The sequence below is a fragment of the Thamnophis sirtalis genome, unplaced genomic scaffold (assembly GCF_051295495.1).
Source record: "Thamnophis sirtalis isolate CommonGarterSnake01/CBP01778 unplaced genomic scaffold, rThaSir2_p1.2 scaffold_10, whole genome shotgun sequence".
In the NCBI taxonomy this organism is placed as follows: domain Eukaryota; kingdom Metazoa; phylum Chordata; class Lepidosauria; order Squamata; family Natricidae; genus Thamnophis; species Thamnophis sirtalis.
This window is the reverse complement of record NW_028261390.1, coordinates 3,256,777-3,278,641: the sequence shown is the minus strand read 5'-3', so window position 1 is coordinate 3,278,641 and position 21,865 is coordinate 3,256,777. Positions and strand designations below refer to the sequence as shown.

At 44.7% G+C, this 21,865-nt stretch overlaps 1 protein-coding gene across 2 annotated transcripts in view; it reads left to right on the top strand.

Annotated features, from left to right (window-relative positions):
* PTPRA (protein tyrosine phosphatase receptor type A) overlaps positions 1 to 21,865 on the top strand; it is a 106,781-nt gene that overhangs the window by 6,172 nt on the left and 78,744 nt on the right. The gene's annotated exons all lie outside the window — the stretch shown is intronic.

Sequence of the window (21,865 nt, the reverse complement as noted above, 5' to 3'; positions counted from 1 at the left end):
AGCAGGATTTCCATGGCTTAAGTGAGGCGATCATTAAGTGAGGCGCGTCTGAATTTAAATCCTTTTTTTTTTTGCTACGGTTGCTAAGCGAATCACGTGGTCGCTAAGAGAATCCAACTTCCCCCCGTTTTTGCTTGTCAGAAGCCAATTGGGAAGGTTGCAAATGGGGGATCGTGGGGGCAACTAGCTTTGTGCCCAAGGAAGAACTAGAACTCCCAATCTCCTAGTTTCTAACCTTTCACCACTGCACCGCGCTGTCTTTCCCTGCGTGATGTAATCATTGCCATGAAGGAATGCACTTTGAACTGGCAGACTTTCACCCGCAAATCCTAGGCTGGATGGTTAACATTGATTTTTAAAGCACAAATTACTGATGAACGATGTGATTCGCCTGCCAGCTAGCCAAAATTAGCTTCAGAATCCAGGTGCCCAAAATGAGTTGTCCTATTTAGGACATCAACATATCATAGAATCCTAGAACTGGAAGAGACCTCGGGAGGTCTTCTAGTCCAACCCCCTGCCCAAGGCAGGAGTCCTTCTACCAGGCTGAACAAATTATTGTCCAATCTATTATTATTATTTATTTATTTATTTATTTATTAAAAACATGAGCATCCCATCTTCCTTTAAACAGCGTGCCGTCTGGGTACCAAGATCTCTGTGCAATAATAACCATCACAATTTACAACATCGTTCACATTAGTATTAATCCTCTAATCTTAAAATTATGGTATATTAAACGGTTGAACATAGTAAAAAGCCTTTTCATTTTTCACTCTTAATGTATCTTCTAATGAAAATGTAATAATAATATTTAATATGCTGTATTTTTCGGGCTGTAAGATGCGCCAGTGTATAAGACGCACCAAGATTTCAAAGAGGTAAGTAAGGAAAATAAAAGGTTTTGTCCTCCCCGCCCCCCAGGAGCACTCTGCAGGCTTCAGCAGGGCTGGGAGGGAGGCAAAAATGCCCCCGTTTTTGCAGAAAACGGGCCATTTTTCACAAAAACGGGGGCATTTTTGCCTTCCTCCAGCCCTGTTGAAGCCTGCAGAGTGCTGGGGGGGAGGGGAGACAAAAATGCCTCCGTTTTTGCGAAAAACAGCCTGTTTTCCACCTGTTTTTTTGCAAGAATGGGATGCAGAGATGGGGCTTCAGGAGGCCAAAATGGCTGTATTCAGTGTATAAAGCACACCGACATTTCCATGCCCTTTTAGGGGGGGGGGGAAAGGTGGGCCTTATCCTCTGAAAAAATACAGTATTCCCATCGTAATATTAACAATGATATCGTTTACATCTCTATCTTAACATATTTCCTACCCTTCTTTAAACTCCTCCTTTTATTTCCAATTTCCATTTTTATTCTCTAACTATTGATAAAACAATTCCCGTAGCATACAATATTCAGCTTGTTCTTTCTCCTTAATTGCCAGCATTAATCTATTTATTTCTGCACAGTTCTAATATTTTCCTAATCATCTTCTCATCGGTAGGGATCTCTTCACTTTTCCAATGTTGTGCAAATACAATTCTAGCGGTGGTTAATACGTGAATAATTAAATATGTGTTCCCTTTACTATGGGTTTCAGGTAAAAATCCCCAACAGCAATATTTCTGGCATTAAATCCAGGTGCTGTTTTATCCTCTTCTCCAACCATGTATGTATTTTTGTCCAGTATTTTTTTTGCTTCTACACACGTCCACCACATATGATAATAAGACCCAGGGGTCGTCCAATCTTTTGAAGATCTCCAGCGATGGGGCGTCCCCCACCACAGGAGGCAAGCTGTTCCATTGACCATAGTTAGTCCTTGACTTACTTATAGAGCCGAGGTGGCGCAGTGGTTAGAGTGCAGCACTGCAGGCTATTTCAGCTGACTGCAGTTCAGCAGTTCGGCGGTTCAAATCTCACCGGCTCAAGGTTGACTCAGCCTTCCATCCTTCCGAGGTGGGTGAAATGAGGACCCGGATTGTTGTTGGGGGCAATATGCTGACTCTGTAAACCGCTTAGAGAGGGCTGAAAGCCCTATGAAGCGGTATATAAGTCTAATTGCTATTGCTAACCACAGTTGAGCCCAAAATTTCTGCTGCTAAGCGAGATGTTAAACGGGTTCCGCCTCATTTTGTGACTTTTGTTTGCCACCGTTGTTAAGTGAATCACTGCAATGGTTCAATTAGTAGCATGGTCATTAAGTGAATCAGGCTTCCCCGCTTGTCGGAAGGTCGCAAAAGGGATCACAGCAACAGTCTGGGACATAGCAAGGGTCACAAATACGAAGCAGTTAACCAACCATCCGAATGCAAATCGCATGGGGGATGCTGCCACCGTCATCAGTGTGAAAAATGGTCGTGAGTCGCTTTTTTTCATAGCCGTTTTAACTTCGTACGGTCGCTAAATGAACTGTTGTAAATTAAGGACTACCTGAATCTGTACCTCCAATGGGTTCCTTCAAATCAAAGGGATCTTGGAGTCCTAGTGGACAAGCATTTAAATAGGAGCCAGCCGTGTGCAGCAGCTGCCAAAAAAGCCAACACAGTTCTAGGCTGCATAAATGAAGGGAGAGAGTCAAGATCACATGAAGGGTTAATACCACTTTATAAGGCCACACTTGAAATACGGCATCCAGTTTTGGTCGCCACGATGTAGAAAAGATGTGGAGACTCTAGAAAGAGTGCAGAGAAGAGCAACAAAGAGGATTAGGGGACTGGAGGCTAAAACATATGAAGAACGGTTGCAGGAACTGGGTATGTCTAGTTTAATGAAAAGAAGAACCAGGGGAGACATGATAGCAGTCCTCCAATATCTCAGGGGTTGCCACAAAGAAGAGGGAGTCAAGCTATTCTCCAAGGCACCTGAGGGCAGAACAAGAAGCAATGGGTGGAAACTAATCAAGGAGAGAAGCAACTTAGAACTGAGGAGAAATTTCCTGACAGTGAGAACAATTAATCAGTGGAACAGCTTGCCTCCAGAACTTGTGAATGCCCCAACACTGGAAGCCTTTAAGAAGAGGTTGGATAGCCATTTGTCTGGAACGGTATAGGGTTTCCTGCCTAGGCAGGGGATTGGACTAGAAGACCTCCACGGTCCCTTCCAACTCTGCTATTGTATTGTATTGTAAATCAGCATTTGAGAAGGAGGACTTTAAAAAACACCATTTTCACCTCTTCACCGATCTGTGCAAATAAATACTGTATTTTTCGGAGTATAAGAGCGTGGAAATGTTGGCGCGTCTTATACACCGAATGCAGCCATTTTTCACTTCCCAAAGCCTTGCTCCCACATCCCATTTTTGTGAAAAATGGGCCATTTCTCGCAAAAACTGGGTTTTTTCCCCCCCCTTCCCCCAGGCCTGCTGAAGCCTGCAGAGTGCCTCTGGGGGCTGGGGAAAGGCAAAAAACTTTTTTTTTTCTAACTTACCTCTTCGAAACCTTGGTGCATCTTATACACCACTGCGTCTTATAATCTGAAAAATACGGTAGGTTTTGGGTCAAGGTGTTCTCGGGGAAGGATAAAATTGTCCCTGGATTCTCCAGAGACTTCTGCCCAAGGGGAAAAAAATTAATAATCTTAGTCCTGGAGACATTTTATAGATTCAAAACTAGGTCTGACGTTTCTTCCTAGTTCAGAGTCGTTGCGTTATGATTCCTCCCCCCCCCCCCCCGAATGCTGCAGAGCGTCACATTCTCCAGACAGATGCTTTTTTGTAAGAATTGTGGGTCCTTGGTGCTCTCTGAGCTTGGTTGATTTCTTGCAGATGTTTCACGACCCAACTAGGTAACTTCATCAGTGCTAGAAGGGAGTGGGGCTTGCGGAGAGGAAGAGGAGGATGAAGGAGGGAGGAGGAGGAGGAGGACTGTGGGGGTTCTTGGTGCTCTCTGTGCTTGCTTGTTTCCTTCAAGAAGTTTCATGACCCAACTAGGTAACATCATCAGTGCTAGAAGGAAGTGGGGATTGGAAGCAGGAGGACTTTATATCTTTCCTGCATTCCTTTAGAAGGGAAAAATGAGATGAATATTTTAGGCGACTTTGGTACTTTCTGTTTGTTTGTTTATTAGATTTATATGCCGCGCTTCTCCCAAAGGACTCAGGGTGGCGTACAACATTAAAAAATATATATTACAAAAGTTAAAAAGAAAATTAGATAAGAGTATCGAAAAACAAACCCAATTAATATTAACAAAACATTTTAAACATTAGATTAAAATTAACAGTGTAATCAATCATTTATTTTATTTTGTTCAGGCCAGGCCGGCTTGCTGGAAAAGCCAACCTGAGCTCGCTTGTTTTCGTGCAGACGTTTCATGACCCAACTAGGTAACATCATCAGTGCTATGAAGGAGAGTTGTTTGCTGTCAGTTTATATTCTGGGGGTCTTGCGGGTTGGGGGCAGCCTTAGAGATCCCTTTGGTTGGGCTGTTTACTGATGGCTCTTTGGCAGTTTCTTGATTGGGGGGGGGTAATTTACTTGATTGTTGGTCCTAAGTTAACCTTGGTCTGAGTGCGGATTCCTGGTGGAGAGTGGCTGGAGTCCTTTTGGGCTGCTTGATTGTCTCTTTGGCATTGTCTGTAGCTGTTGTTAATGTCTATGTGTCCGTCGATGGCCGATTTGTCCAAGGGCCAGGCTCCGTTTTTGGGACTTGGCCCTTCGCCTAGGAGGGTCACGCTTTCCCAATCCAAACTACGGTTAAATCTGTCTGTATGTTGTGGAATAGAAGAAGGTCCGTTGTCTCTTTGACGACCAGTTGGGGTTGATGGATGCCTTCTGCCACGCTTCTGCCTCTTTGTCCCACATAGTGACCGTTGCAGTTCTTACATTATAGATGACCCCCATTTTTTCTTCTGGGGTTGCTGGGTTTTGGGGGTTTGCTTAGGACAGAGATGGCTAAACCTTTCGGTGATGCCCAAAGCGCGTGCGCGCAAACCCCCCAAATGCAATGCAAGTGCCCCCCTCCCCCACGCATGCATGCGCATCCCCAGGTTGGTTCAGGAGGCTCAAAATGGGGCACGGGGATGCATGCATTTGTGCAACCCCCTCCAAATGCAATGTAAGTGCCCCACGCACATGCACCCCCGTGCATGCGTGCGGGTGTCCCCCGCATGTGCCCTCCCCCCGTGCATGCGCGGCAGAGACCCAAAGATCAGCTGGCCGGTGGGAGGCGTGCACACACGCGTGTTGGAGCTGGGCTGGGGCGATGGCTGGCATGCCACCTGTGGCACATGTGTCATAGGTTCCCCATCATGGGCTTAGGATGTTTGGGAGAGCTTTGTGGTGAAGAACGAGAGTTTCCTTTTTTTTCTTGAACCCATCACCGGTACAGGTAGTCCTCGACTTACAACAGTTCACTTCGTGACCGTTCAAAGTCACAATGGCACAGAAAAAACCCGGCTTATGACTGTTTTTCACACTTACGACCTGTTGTTAAGTGAATCCAGCTTCCCCCTTGACTTTGCTTATCAGAAGGTTGCAACGGGGGATCGTGTGACACACACACACACACACACACACACACACACACACACGGGACACTGCGACCGTCATAAATAGGAATCAGTTGCCAAGTGCTTGAATTGTGACCATGGGGAAGCTGCAACGGCCATAAATGTGAAAAACGGTCGTAAGTCACTTTTTTCAGTGCCGTTGCAACTTTGAACGGTCACTAAGCGGACGGTTGTAAGTCGAAGACTACCTGTAATAGGAAAAAATAGGGGAGGAAAAGTGTAGAGAGGAAGGAAGGAAAGAAGGAGTTAGAGGGAGGGAGAAAAAACAGAAAGAAAGGAGGGAGGAAAGGAAGGAAGGAAGGAAGAAAGAAGGGAAGGAAGGAAGGAGCTAGAGGAAGGGAGAAAGAAAAAGAAAGGGAGGGAGGGAGGGAAGAAAGAACGGAAGAAAGGAAGAAGGGAAGGAAGGAGTTAGAGGAAGGGAGAAAAAAGAGAAAGAGGAGGGAGGGAAGCAAGAGAAAGGAAGAAGGAAAGGAAGGAAGGAATTGGAGGGAGAAAGAAAAAGAAAGAAAGGAAGGGAAGAAAGAAAGAAAGAGAAAGGAAGAAGGAAAGAAGGGAAGGAAGGAGTTAGAGGGAGGGAGAAAAAAGAGAAAGAAAGGGAGGGAAGAAAGAGAAAGGAAGAAGGAAAGGAAGGAAGGAAGGAATTGGCGGGAGAAAGAAAAAGAAAGAAAGGGAGGGAAGAAAGAAAGAAAGAAAGGAAGGAAGAAGGGAAGGAAGGAAGGAGTTAGAGGAAGGAAGAAAAAAGAGAAAGAAAGGAGGGAGGGGAGAAAGAAGGAAAGAAAGATAGAAAGAAAAGACATTGACTCTGGACTCTCTTTGCTGCAGTATAATAAGAAGTAATATCAAACCTGAAATATTTACGTTTGCATAGTAATATAAACTAGGCATTTCTATAACAGATCGATCTAAACCCAAAATCAAAGTTTCATTCCCTCCTCCCCTCCTCAAGTACAAAGTCCAGAAGTGGTTTCCGAGTAGAGCCAAAAGCACTTGTGTTAATTCTCACTCTTTCCAGTGTCCTCATAATTCCAAATGTTTGCTAAATGAATGTTCGTAAGTCAAGGACCACCTGTACCAACCCAGGAACTGAGCGTTCTGACAAGCATCATTGTTGCAGTCTGGCTTAGATGGGAAATTGGGACACTTTCTCTGATGTAATCAAGATGCCAACATTGATAAAATGACACAGGCGTTGCAACTTGCACATAGTGAAGAATCGCAGCTGTTTGGACTTCACACAGAGCCAAAAATATTTAAAGGAAACGAGGCTAATGTGTAATTTGCAGCCGTAACTAAAATTTAGGACACCGCACATCCAATTGTACGTTTCAAGGCACCCCCAAGTCAGCATACGCTGACGCAATGTCTACGTGCCACAAGTAAACACAGCATTGTTGTGTAAACGTGAACAGGTTTGCTACAGCTGGCGTGCCCGTTGCTGACGGATTCAAATTAAGAAAGCGGTGAATATGATGGGCAGAAAAGTTTGGGCCCTCTCGTAATGAATACTTTGCGGTTTCTCCTTCGGCAAAAAACAACTTCTATCTGTCAGCCGAGGATTTTTATTCTTGCTTCCCACCCCCCTCCCTCTTTCTTACAGAAATTTTCTAGTTCAGGAATATTCTTGCCAGCACTGCGTGTTGGAGAGCTCCCCAAATGATATTCAATAATTTTGAAGCCCAAAGATTGTGAAGACCATTCTAAAACTTTTCTCTCTCTCTCTCTCTCTTTTTGCATTCTTTACTATAAGAACTTTGTGGTTGATTTGGATTTTCGACTTGTTGAAAGGTCTAATCTCCTTTCAGCTTTACACCTTGAGTGAGCGTGGGATTTAGGGCAATAGCAGTAGACTTATATACCGCTTCATAGGCCTTTCAGGCCTCTCTAAGCGGTTTACAGAGAGTCAGCATATTGCCCCCAACAATCTGGGTCCTCATTTTACCCACCTCGGAAGGATGGAAGGCTGAGTCAACCCTGAGCCGGTGAGATTTGAACCGCTGACCTGCTGATCTAGCAGTAGCCTGCAGTGCTGCATTTAACCACTGCGCCACCTTGGCATGGAGACACACAGAGATTTCTGATAGAACCATCCAGAAACTGGTCAACAACGGGATTTATATGACTTGCTAAAATGTTTAGCTAAAGATAAAGGTTCCCTTCGCACATATGTGCTAGTCCTTCCTGACTCTAGGGGGCGGTGCTCATCCCCATTTCAAAGCCAAAGAGCCAGCGCTGTCCGAAGACGTCTCCGTGGCCATGTGGCCGGCATGACTCAACGCCGAAGGCGCACGGAACGCTGTTACCTTCCCACTAAAGGTGGTTCCTGTTTTTCTACTTGCATTTTTTATGTGCTTTCGAACTGCTAGGTTGGCAGAAGCTGGGACAAGTAACGGGAGCTCACTCCGTTATGCGGCGCTAGGGATTTGAACTACTGAACTGCCAACCTTTCTGACCGACAAGCTCAGGTTCTTAGCCACTGAGCCATCCATTCATCCATCCATCCTAAATTCCAGACCATCAATCCATAATTCCAGGTCTTCCTTCTATCCATCATCCATTCCTTCATCCATCCATACATACATACATACATACTTCCAGGCCATTAATCCATCCAAAATTCCAGGCCTGCCTGCCTTCCTTCCTTCCTTCCTTCCTTCCTTCCTTCCTTCCATCCATCCATCCATCCATCCACCCACCCACCCACCCACCCACCCATCCATCCTTCCCTTTAGTATTTTGCTCATTTCCCGCACTATTTTCATTTACGGAGCTGCTGGCTTGTAACCCCCGAGAGTAAGATTTCTAAAGAGGAATGTGATGCTTTGGGCCACTTTTCCCAAGTACAACCTCTTGGTTTGCACCCCCCCCTTTCCTCCCCTCCATCCCCTGAAGTCACGGGGTGGGGGGGGGCAAGTTTGTTAAACACCCTGCCCTCATTTGTTGTGAAAACCCCTGTGAGTTTCCTTTCCTTTTATTATTATTATTTTTTTGGTGGTCATGGGATTTCCAGAAGAGGAACAGATAATGCAAAGGGATCACTCAGACCACAGGACTTGCTAGAAACTGCCATGCTTAGCGTGATTAAACAGCCCAGCGAAATTCAACTGCATGGGTTTCCCCCCCGCCCCGCCCTGCTTGTGTAGAGAGAAGCTTTCTAGAAGGTGAATTGCCACTGACAAGCGTTTTGTCTTCAGTTGCAGAAGAACTGGGATGTCAGCCACCCTTCTGACAATTGAAGAAAGATAAAAAGATTTAAGAATGATAGCGGCATGGTGCTCTGATTCATAATATAACTCAATATCTGGTTTTCAGCCGGCTAGAGAAAGGAGCCAGGGTTTTTAGCTCCGGTTCTGGGTCTTAAGAAAAGATCTGGTTTTTATTCGAACAATATTTTTCTTTCCCTTTCATTTGGAAAGCCAACTCCCCCAGAATCGTTTCTGCGTACAATTAAGCCTGCCAAGATGACCAAGAGCTTATCTGACTCAGTCCAATCAACGAGAGGATAAGGTCATCCCATCCTGGCTACTCCTCCCCCACTATGAGAAGAGGCGTATCAGGTAAGTACCGACGCCCTTTTTCCTGGGCTCCAAGATCACCGCAGATGGGGACGGCAGTCAAGAAATTCAAAGACACTTCCTCTTGGGGAGGAAAGAGATGGCAAATCTGGACAGCTTATTAAAAAGCAGAGACATCGATCACCCTGCCAATAAAAGTGCATATAGTCAAGGCTGTGGTTTCCCCACTTGCAATGGATGGCTGTGAAGGTTGGACCATAAGGAAGGCTGAGCACCAAAGAATGGAGGCCTTTGAACTCTGGTGCTGGAGAAGAAGACTCCTGCATTGAGTCCCTTGGACTGCAAGGCCATCCAACCGGTCAGTCCTGGAGGAGATCAACCCTGACTGCCCTTTAGAAGGCCAGATTCTGAAGAGGAAACTCAAACGCTTTGGCCACCTAAGGAGAAGGAAGAAGGACTCCCTGGAGAAGAGCCTCATGCTGGGAACGATGGAGGGCAGAAGAAGAAGAAGGGGACGGCAGAGAAGGAGGTGGTTGGATGGACTAGCACATATGTGCGAGGGGAACCTCTACCATTACTATTCAAAAGTGTGTCTTTGTGTAATAAATTGGAGAATTATCATTTATATATGTATATATTTGAACTAGACTGTTGTTTCTCTGAGTTATCTATATATACATATATAAAAACATGTATGTTTCAGCATAACTCTGGAATGCCATTTCAACCAAACTTGGTACACAGATGACTTACTCTCTGGAAACAAATAACAATGGAGGTAAGACACCACTCAGGGTGTGTGTGTGTGTGTTTGTCTCTGTGTGTGTGTGTGTGTGTGTGTTCCAGTATAACTGCTACTGAAACGGAAAGGAATGAATCATATCTATAGTGTCAAATCACAGTACTTTTGACAGTGACAGCGTGCGTTAGAGTGATAGTGTTAGGATACAGCCTGTTGTGCCTTAAGATGGCGCCTACTGTACAGCACAGTAGAATTGCCATGGGAACGGCTTCACAGTACTCCCGCAAGGGAGCTGCGTCGGTCGAAATTTCATTTTAATCTATGCTGATTCGTGTACATTCAAAGTGACAATGTAGTTATCCTAAATTCTGGAAGATCAGCTTCTGATTACAAATTGAATCCGGGAATCCGGCAAGAGCCAAGGTGGCGCAGTGGTTAAATGCAGCACTGCAGGCTACTTCAGCTGACTGCAGTTCTGCAGTTCGGCTGTTCAAATCTCACCGGCTCAGGGTTGACTCAGCCTTCCATCCTTCCGAGGTGGGTAAAATGAGGACCCGGATTGTTGTTGGGGGCAATAAGCTGACTCTGTAAACCGCTTAGAGAGGGCTGAAAGCCCTATGAAGCGGTATATAAGTCTAACTGCTATTGCTATTGCTAAATTTTCTGCAATGGGAAGTTTGCACTATGGCACTAATGCCTAAAGTTTGTTTGCTGGCCACTCAAAATGGTGCATCCTTTTTCCTCTCCGGGTTTAATTCAAGTTGATTTTTTTAAATGCAGGGTGGAAACCTATCCAGGTGTGTTTCCCCCCCTCCCTTACATGCTAATATTAGCCTGTAATGCTCTTTGTTTATTTGGGGATAATGTCATATATCCAACGTGTAATGTATACATAATAATGTCATGTATAGAAATGCTTAGCCTCATTGATGGGAGATCAGACAATTCTCACTTTACTCAACAAGTGCCTGGTTTTATGCCCTCTCTGGCCTTTGAACCTGAGCTTGTATTCTGATTGGTGGGTCCATGCAGGGTGTGAGTCCACATTTGGGTGAGCATCGCTTCCTCCCAGGTGCCCTGTGGTGAGGGCTAATACTGTCATGCCTTAATCCTGTCGCCCTGGAGCTGAATGGGGGCGGGGATCTTTGTTATGTAGAATAGATTGCCTCGGGCCCTTTAATGGCCCATCGACAAAGGTGGGGGCGGCTGAGTTTCTACTTCTCCTTTTAGGGGAAATATTCCGCCTTTTCAACATTTCCTAAAATATTTCATTTCCCTAGGAGAGAGGGGTGGGGTTTAACTTCCAACAAAGCCATGGTTAAAAATAAATTCCGTCCGGAGCAAAAATACACTTCACCGCCATTTCTCTTAACAACGAACATTTGGGGCGCAGTGGTGCTCATAAGTGGAGGACTACCCGTGTTTGTGGATGTGTTGGAAGAAACGTCCATCTGGGTTAAGTGGAGAAAAAGACCCTGGAAACATGGAGGCTGCTTGGAAAGATGGTTTAATGGTGGACAGGACCACATGCCTTGAAGATGTTGGTTGAAGAAAGAAAAAAAAGGGGAGAGATGCTGAGCGTGCCTGGGTTTTATACCCTCTCTGGCCTTTTGAATTTGAGCCGGTATTCTGATTGGTTGTCAGACTCCCTTGGGGCCATGCGGGGGGCAACTCTGTAGGCTGTCCTGAGTCCCAAGCTTGGTTGACTCTTGCTGGGTGATGATGTAATGAAAGTGCTTTGGGCAATTCCTGTTATGGCTCTGCCTGAAGGAGGTAGACCTTTGTTATGTAGAATAGAACTGACCCAGGCCTTAATGGCCCATTGACAAAGGGTGTGTGTGTGTGAGTTTCTGCCTCCTTTTTAGGGGAAATACTCTGTGCCCTTTTAATTTTTTCCTAAAATATCTTCATTTTTCTAGGAGAGGGGTAGGTTGCCACAGAGGAAAACGAGATTTTGAAACTCCTTTATCCCTTTGTTGTTAACTTGATATCTTGTGCCGTTTCAATACAGGGACCGCTTTGCATTAATTGAAGATTGGCATTCGATTATTTGGATGACTTTGAGGGTTGAAAATAGAGAGGAAGGAAGCATTCTGTCAATAAGTAAAGATAAAAGCTCCCCTCGCGCATGCACGCTAGTCATCCCCGACTCTAGGGGGCGGTGCTCACCTCCGTTCCAAAGCCGAAGAGCCAGTGCTGTCTCCGTGGTCATGTGACCTTCCCACCAAAGGTGGTCCCTATTTTTCTACTTGCATTTTTTTACCTGCTTTCGAACTGCTCGGTTGGCAGAAGCTGGGACAAGTCACGGGAGCTCACTCCGTTATGCGGCGCTCGGGATTCGAACCGCCCAACTGCCGAACTTTCTGATTGACAAGCTTAGCCACTGAGCCACCGCGTTCCCTATTGAATCCATATGGAATGCAATTTAGGAAGTCCACGTAAAGTTGTTTTGTGTTCTTCACCTTTCAAAGTTGACCACAACTTAGGGGGGGAAAAAGAAACTCCGAAAATTACATCGACGTCTCTCTTGTATGATGAAGTTTTCCATCTTAATAAGCTGATTATGCGTTTCTTTAATCCAATTTCTGTAGCCAACCATCTCATTGGAGGATCGTGGACGCCTTAACCGTCCCAAAACCGGCTACGGTAGAAAACAATAGAAACCGGATAAATTTGTTCCTTACTTATAAAGATACTTATTTTTTTACTTGTTTACTTACATTGACTTCTGTTAGTTAATTGCATCCAATTGGTTTCTAACCCCTTTAAGCTTAGACTCTGCTGTGGAATTCCTCTTGGGAAAGGGTGTGGGTGAGGCCTCAGGGGAAGGGAATGTGGATTTCGGAAAGAGGGAAAACATGTCAGTTTATATAAGATGCAGGAGCCTGTTTTACCCCACTCCCCAAAAAGGGTGGGGTTTGCTTGTTAGCAAAAGTTAAACTTCCCTGGGATTTCTTCTTTCTTTCTTTCTTTCTTTCTTTCTTTCTTTCTTTCTTTCTTTCTTTCTTTCTTTCTTTCTTTCTTTCTTTCTTTCTTTTCTTTTCTTTTCTTTTCTTTTCTTTTCTTTTCTTTCTTTCTTCCCACCCTCTCTTTCTCTCCTTTTCTTGCTTTTGCTTGTTAACAATAGTTAAGCTTCCCTGGGATTTCTTCTTTCTTTCTTTCTTTCTTTCTTTCTTTCTTTCTTTTCTTTTCTTTTCTTTTCTTTTCTTTCTTTCTTCCCACCCTCTCTTTCTCTCTTTTTCTTGCTTTTGCTTGTTAATAAAAGTTAAGCTTCCCTGGGATTTCTTCCTTCCTTCTTTCTTTCTTTCTTTCTTTCTTTCTTTCTTTCTTTCTTTCTTCCCACCCTCTCTTCTTTCTCTCTTTTTCTTTCTCCCTCCCTGTAACTCTTTCTTTCTTCTCTTCCTTCCTCTGTTTCTTTCTCCCTCCCTCTAACTCTCTCTCCTTCCTTCCTTCTTTCTTTCCTTCTTCCTTTCTTTTTCTTTCTCCCTCCTTCTCCCTCTCTCTCTCCTCCCTCCTTCCTCCCTTCTTTCTTTCCTTCTTCATTTTTTCTTTCTTTCTTCTCTCCCACCCTCCTTCCCTTCCTCTTTTTCTTTCTCCCTCCTTCTCCCTCCCTCTCTCCTCCCTCCCTCCTCCCTTCTTTCTTTCCTTCTTCATTTTTCTTTCTCCCTCCTTCTCCCTCTCTCTCTCCTCCTTCCTCCCTCCTTTCTTTCCTTCATTTTTCTTTCTTTCTTCTCTCCCTCCCTCCTTCCCTTCCTCTTTTTCTTTCTCCCACCCTCCTCCTCCCTCTCTCTCTCCTCCCTCCTCCCTCCTTTCTTCCCTTCATTTTTCTTTCTTCTCTCCCTCCCTCCTTCCCTTCCTCTTTTTCTTTCTCCCACCCTCTAACTCTCTCTCTCCTTCCTCTTTCTTTTTTCTTGCTTTCTTTTTCTTTCTTTCTTCCTCCCTCTAACTCTTTCTCCTCCCTCCCTTTCTCTCTCTCTCTCTTTCTCTCTCTCTTTAATAAAAAATGGAAAAGCAGCTGCATGAATCATACTTGTACTGTGGAAATAAGTTACGGCCCTGTTTTGTTTTGTTTTTTCCTGATTTATTTGGAATCTAAACCCAGAGAAGGAAAAATGCTAAAAGATTAGGAATTGCCTTCTTCCAAAGAAAGCAAACTCAGGTAAAGATTCAGAGCTACTGTATTACTACAGGTAATCCTTGGCTTGCAACGGTTCATTTAGTGACTGTTTAGTGAAGTTAACAACAGCACTGGAAGACGTGACTGATGACCGTTTTCCACGCTTACAACCCATGCTCATCTCCGTTTCAAAGCCGAAGAGCCAGCGCTGTCCGAAGACGTCTCCGTGGTCATGTGGCTGGCATGACTCAACGGCAAAGGCGCACGGAACACTGTTCCCTTCCCACCAAAGGTGGTTCCTATTTTCCTACTTGCATTTCTTACGTGCTTTTGAACTGCTAGGTTGGCAGAAGCTGGGACAAGTCACGGGAGCTCATTCCATTACACGGCGCTAGGGATTCGAACCGCCGAACTGCCGACCTTTCTGATCGACAAGCTCAGCCTCTTAGCCCCTGAGCCACCGTGTCCCCTGACTCCTGAAATAGGTGTTGCAAAAATAAACGAAAAAGGCCAGTCCAATTATAGTCAGTATCCATTAAGAGCATTGTTTCCAAACTCCGAGAAATAAATGCTTAATTTTATTCTGCATCCATCCAACCAACCCCAACTTGATTAGAATGTCCAGTTCTGGGAATTGCATTTTTTTAAAGGGAGGTTTCAGGAAACCGGGATGTTTAGAGAACAGAAACCGGGGGACGAATGGAGGATTAGAAATCTAATTTTTACGAGGGAATGAAGTTTATTTAGGCTTTAAGAAGAGCCAGGGAAATAGGACAGGAGGTTTCCAATCTTAGGAGAAAGTCACATCCAAGGAAGGGAAACGGGTCAGCTAAATATTAATCACAACCTAACAGGAAGAAATGTTTGTGACTGGACAGCCCAGGGCTGTGGTGCGTGCTTTATATATATATATATATATATATATATATATATATATATATATATATATATATATATATATATATATATATATATATATATATATATATATATATATATATATATATATATATATATATATATATATATATATATATATAAATATATAAATATATAAATATATATATATATATATATATATATATATATATATATATATATATATATATATATATATATATATATATATATATATATATATATATATATATATATATATATATATATATATATATATAAATATATAAATATATAAATATATATATATATTTGCTGAGTGTGCCCAAACAGACTCACAAACTCACAAAGAGGCGGGGTGTCGACAGCCATCAAACAACGGGGCTGCAAATTGGACGGAATCCGGAGTGCTGAACTGCGCCTTTCAACGCTCTTGATTTCTTTGGCAGGGAGTCCTCAACTTCCGGACGTTTCGTTTAGTGGCCGTTCGAGGTTTCGGTGGCACTGATAAAAAGGAAAGGAAGGAAGGAATTAGGAAAGAGGAAAGACGAGAGGGACGGAGGGAGAGGGAAGGAAGGAGGAATTAGGAAAGAAGAGCAGGAGAGAAGGAAGGAAGGAAGGAGGAAGGAAGGAAGGAAGGAAGGAAAATAGACATCTGAATAATGTGCTTTTTAAAACCTGAAACCTTGCAAAGATGGGTGGAAACTAATCAAAGAGAGAAGCAACCTAAAACTAAGGAGAAATTTCCTGACAGTTAGAACAATTAATCAGTGGAACAGAAGTTGCCTCCAGAAGTTGTGAATGCCCCAACACTGGAAGTCTTTAAGAAGATGCTGGATAGCCATTTGTCTGAAACGGTATAAGGTTTCCTGCCTAGGCAGGGGGTTGGATTAGAAGACCTCCAAGGTCTCTTCCAACTGTGTCATTCTGGATCCATCCATCCATCCATCCATCCATCCATCCAATCCAGCTTCTGGATTTCAACTCCCAGAATAATTCCACACAATATCATCGTCTAAATACAATGAAGTCAACCTTATCTATCTATCTATCTATCTATCTATCTATCTATCTATCTATCTATCTATCTATCTATCTATCTATCTATCTATCTTATCTATCTATCATCTACCTTACCTACCTACCTGTCTATCTATTGGCATAGGGTTTCCTGCCTGAGCAGGGGGTTGGACTAGAAGACTTCCACGGTTCCTTTCCAACTCTGTCATTCTATTCCAAAACCACTTTTGAACAACATTCTCTTGTTTATTCTCCAGGGGTCCCAAACTGGAAAAAACTAGAAAATATCCCCAAAATATACCTACAATGCAGATCTAACTTGGTTTACCTAACCTCATTTCCCCCTCCCCCCAAAAGTGACCTACAGCTTGTCCTTTTTCTAAGAGCGGAAAAGTGAAATGATTATAGAGGAGGATATATTGAGTGCGCTGTACAAGAATTAGCATTAATTGTTGGGTTTAGTTTCGGTTATTACATGGGGTAGAAGAATTTCCATCACTAATCAAGCAAAGTGGTGGTTAAATGAGTTTCCCCCTGATTTTACGATGCTTTTTTTTTTGGACACCGTCGTTAATCAAATCGTTCCCCTTGTTAAATGAATCACGCGGTCATTAAGGAAACCGCAAGTTTCCCCCTTCTCTTGCCCTACGTAAGCTCAGAGTAAAATGCGAATTTTTGGACTGGAAGGTGAATTTAGCCTAGTGACGGCGAATCTTTTCGGCACCGAGTGCTGAAACTGGAATGTGTGTACATGCGCCCCCCCTCCCAGCCAGCTGGTCTTTGGTCAAAATCAAAGACCAGCTGGCCAGCGCACGCATGCCTGGTTTTTTTGGCCGTTTTTTAGGATGAAACCAGAAGAGCAGCTGTTGATGGTGTGCGTGCCCCCCAACGAGGGCTCTGCATGCCACATGTGGCACATGTGGCATAGGTTTGCCATCACAGATTTAGCCCAAGAGCTGGCTAGAGACTCCCCCCCCCCCTGTCTATGCAAAGCTGTTCTGAATTTTTCAGAGAAGCCCTTCACCCCATCTGTGAAATATCACAGCTAATTATTCGTTTTTGGAAGGGGGGAAAAAAAAAAGACTCCTGTTGAAAGTGTAAGAGAAATTGTAGGCTGACATCCCCGGGGTTACTTAACAAACTGCTTGTCCTGGATAATTATATGGCATCTGGAGCTTGGAAGTGTATTTGTTCATTGGTCTCTGCAACCCGCCGCCTTGCCACAAGGGAAACCTTAAGATCGGATTAAGAAATCCAGGAATGGAGCGATTGCCGTCTTCGTGAAGCGCGAGTCTGTCCTGGGCGAAAGGAAATGAAAAAAAAAAGGGGGGGGGGACTTCTTTTGTAGAAAAATTAAGGGCTTTAGCATCGGAAGCACTCAATGTGGCTGATTTGCAACCGGGAAGCGGTTTAATTTAATTTTATACTTAAGGTATTCAAGGTAAGTCCTCGACTTACAAAAACAGCTGAGCCCAAAACTTTAGTTGCTAAGCAGAAGACTGGACTCGCGTGTTGAAAGCACCTGCACAGGCAGGTGTATGGCCACGCCCGTTCGCGAAAAACGGGCCCGTTTTTGGGAGGTTTGCAGAGTACAAAAACCTTTTTCCCCCCCTTTTGGAAAGCTCTTTAACTGATTGATGAGAATGACATTGATCAGGTGCTGTGCCAGCAGAAACACCTACCTATCTACTGTATTTCTATCTCTATTTCTCTCTATCCCTTTACCTACCTACCTACACACACTCTCTCCCTCCCTACTGTTTTTCTCTATCTCTCTCCATTTCTCTCTCTCTATCCCTTTATCTACCTACCTAACTACTCTCTCTCTCCCTACCTATCTACTGTATTTCTCTTTATCTTTCTTTATCTCTCTCTAGCCCTCTACCTACACACTCTTTCCCTCCCTCCCTCCTTCCCTACTGTTTTTCTCTATCTCTCTCTTTCTCTCTCTATCCCTTTATCTACCTACCTAACTACTCTCTCTCCCTACCTATCTACTGTATTTCTCTCTATCTCTTTCTATTTCTCTCTCTCTATCCCTCTACCTACCAACCTACCTACACACTCTCTTTCCCTCCCTCCCTCCCTCCCTACTGTTTTTCTCTATCTCTCTATTTCTCTCTCTCTCTATCCCTTTATCTACCTACCTAACTACTCTCTCTCCCCCTACCTATCTACTGTATTTCTCTCTATCTCTTTTTATTTCTCTCTCTCTCTATCCCTCTACCTACCTACTTTTTTTTTTTAAAAAAAAGCCTCTTCAAAACCTTGGTGCGTCTTATACTCTGAAAAATACGGTAGTTCTATTAATGTGTGTTTGCTGCCTTTTCAATCTGCTTTTCGTCTGGGACAAACACATGCGCTCTTTTAATATTTCTAGTTCCAGTGGCCTCCTTCGGCCCTGAGAAATCTCTCCCTACCTACCTACACCCACTCTCTCCCTCCCTCCCTCCCTACTGTATTTCTCTCTCTCTATTTCTCTCTCTCTCCCTTTACCTACCTACCTAACTACTCTCTCCCTACCTATCTACTGCATTTCTCTCTATCTCTTTCTATTTCTCTCTCTCTGTCCCTCTACCTACCAATTTACCTACACACTCGTTATCTATCCCTCTACCTACCTACCAGCCAACAGTTCTGGCTGTTCCAGCAGGCCTGGGGCTGTTGAAATATTCAGCCCCACTTTAATTGTGAATGTTGTTGTATTTTAAATTTTGTAGTGTCTTATTTATTCCCCCTCCCCTTTTATTGTAAGCCGCCCGGAGTCCTTCGGGAGTGGGCGGCATAGAAAACCAGTAAACTAACTAAACTAACTAACTACCAACTTTTTAAAAAAATTTGCCTCTTCAAAACCTTGGTGCGTCTTATACTCCAGTGCGTCTTATACTCTGAAAAATACGGTAGTTCTATTAATCTGTGTTTGCTGCCTTTTCAATCTGCTTTTCGTCTGGGACCTAACGCATGCGCTCTTTTAGTATTTACTAGTTCCGGTGGCCTCCTTCGGCCCTGAGAAATTTGGGGCATAAAAATTGGAATTTTCCCAGGAAGCGAACTTCGAGCCCACCCACCCCCTCTCTCCCTATAACTTGTTGAGCCGTATAATTAGTTTCCCCCCACCGCCCCGCTGTCCAAAGTTGGTGGATTCCAACTGGGATCTGTTCTCTGGTGCCGGATTTGACCTTCCGGCTAACAATCTCGTTGCGCTCCTTGAACAAGCGCGTCCGATGGAGCCAGAGGTCTTTCCAAGTAAACATGCATTTTCTTTTTCTTTTTTAATTGCAACTTCCTGGCTTTGCAAACGATCTTGGCATCCAGAAGGGGGAGAAAAGCTGGAAGCTGGCATCTTTGGGGCTGAAATGAAAACAGCTTCGCGGAGTGGGAATGCCAATCAAAGACACCCAACAGATAATCTGCGGGCTTCTCCCTGGAAAGTGGGGTTCCTTCCTGGCTTAACCTGTGGGGATCTTCCATGGGAAGATGTGGGTTCCTCCCCCATCCCTCCCTCCCACCTCTTTGCTTTCTCTGGAAAACTGACATCCTGCCAGCATCCAACCAGCCACCTCCATGGGAGGTGTGGGCCTGTTTGCTGGAGGTAACTAACAAACACAAGAGATTCTGAAATTGGTGCACAGGTCTGCCTCAACTTACACCGGCAGCTGTGCCTCAAATTTGTGTTGCTAAGCAGGAGAGTTGTTAACTGAGTTTTGGCTCTTTTTACGATGTGGCCCGCCAGCTGCCAGCAGAGCAGATTCGGACAGTGAGGAGGTTGGGGAGGAACCTGGGCCAGTCCTGGAGTCCGGGGAAGGCTCTGATGAGGGCTCTGTGTCGGAGGCAGAGAGGGGGCTATGACAGTTATCAGCTGCATTTGGAGTTGGACATCAATGAGGCAGAAGAACAGGTGGAGCCTGTTCCCAGTGTGCGCATGCACAGAGTTGCCAGGCGAAGGGAAGAGCTCAGAGCCGAGGTGGCGCAGTGGTTAAATGCAGCACTGCAGGCTACTTCAGCTGACTTCTAGTTCTGCAGCTCGGCGGTTCAAATCTCACCGGCTCAGGGTTGACTCAGCCTTCCATCCTTCCGAGGTGGATAAAATGAGGACCCAGACTGTGGGGGCAATATGCCGACTCTGTAAACCGCTTAGAGAGGGCTGAAAGCCCCATGAAGCGGTATATAAGTCTAACTGCTATTGCTAAGAGCTAAAGAACAGGGGTCGAGTAAGGCCACAGGTGGATGGTGAATGGCCCCTCCCAGAGGGAATAAAAGGGGAGCGAAAGGGGAGTGGAGTTTGCAGGAGATAATGAGTTCGCTTAATTGGTTCTTGACCCTCCGAGACTCCTGGCCACGTTTTGCAGATCTCGGCCTGGCAGCTCTCCAAGCCAGATAAGGTCTGTGACCGTAAATCCTCCCTTGAAAGACTTTGCTGGATGTGAATGAGCAGAATTCACAGGAAATTAATAAAAGGGGTTTTTGTCGGGACAAGGAATTTGCTTCAGGCTCTTGGGCAGCCTCGGTCAGAACATTTCATGCCATGGTTGTTAAGTGAATCGCTGCAGTTGTTGTGACATGGGATTCACTCGGCGAACCACAATGATTCGCTTAACAACCATGGCAAAAAAAGGCAGTAAAATCGGGCATGACTCAAACTTAACAACTGCCTTGCTGATGGGCAGAAATTCTGGTTTCAGTTATGGTTGTAAGTTGAGGACTACCTACATTGTGCCTTTCCCGGGAGCAGCAATTGTTTATTTTGGGGTGCTACTGAAATGGTGAATTGCAGAGCGTACACAACACACAGGCACACTGACACACCCGTTATATGTTGAGCTGCACGGGGGCCCCTACTGCACCAACGAAAAACCTGCAGTGAATTTGCATTTCTTGGAGGTAGAAACCACATCCTGTTTTCTGACTGATGTGAAAACCTGGTTTTGTTTGAGGGTCCAGGAAATAAAATATCCCCAAAGTGTACGGCGTTGTGTTGTAGCTAATTGTGGACTTAAAGCTTGAGGTTAACCGCCTTCGGGTCTTGGGGGGGTGGATACTGGCTTTTGTGTTGTGTCAATTCTGTTTGGAGATGTCCTTAGCCATTATGGGCTTGCTGCTCTCCCAGAAACGTTACTCGTGGTTATCCGGAAAGCAAGGGAGAGTTGAAACTCCTTATTTCATTGTGTAACCATAATTCAGCAATTGGTACCTGGCTTCTGAGTCGAATATTGTAGCTGCCACTTTTGGTGGTCTCTTGCATTCTCGCGACACCACAAAAACAACTTTAATTTTGCAGAAGAACAGCTTTTTGTGTCTTTCTCGGCCGACAGTGGCAAATGCATAAGAATACAGGGAGGCGGAACTGCTAGAAAATCACTTCGGGGTGGTAAATGAAATCCTTCATTATGTTTTCACGACCGTGTTGTGTGGTGAACAAATTACCAGGCCCATACGACCACATGTGGTGGAGCTGTAAAAAAAAGCAAGGAAATTTTGGATACGAGTTCGTACGCGGTTAGAAAAAATGGCTAGGCAACGTATAGGGTTCAAGCCAGAATTATTTTGATTGGGCATTATAGCAGAAGGTTATGATAAAGGGACAATATACCTAATTGTGTATGTGCAGCAGTGGAAGAGTGAAAACACCCCTTCAGAGGGGGAGATCAACGCAAGATTACTGCTAGACAGTAAATTAACACACCGACAAGACTTTGGCAGCAACCCAGACTTCCAAGATAAGAAATACACACGAGAGCTTCTCCAGCATTAGTATTATAGTTGAATCCTGCAAACAGCCTCCTCCCAAAGTCTCTCCTTATATACTCTCTTGGGAGGGGCCTAATCACAACCACCTGGGTCCAATTATCTCCTTTGTCTCCTTAATTGCTGCTGGCATTTATCTGCCCGCCTCTGCCGGGCGTCCGGGACCAATTACCTCTGAACCTCATCACTGCTCAAAGGCCTGACGTCTTCACCACTGCTCCAGGGCCTGACGTCATGGGCACACTCCCTTCGGCTTTCACCGCTGCTCCATGCCTCAGGCGCCTCCTGGTGGCCAACCAGCCTCTCTGTGCCCTCGAGTCGGAACCCTGTCCAGG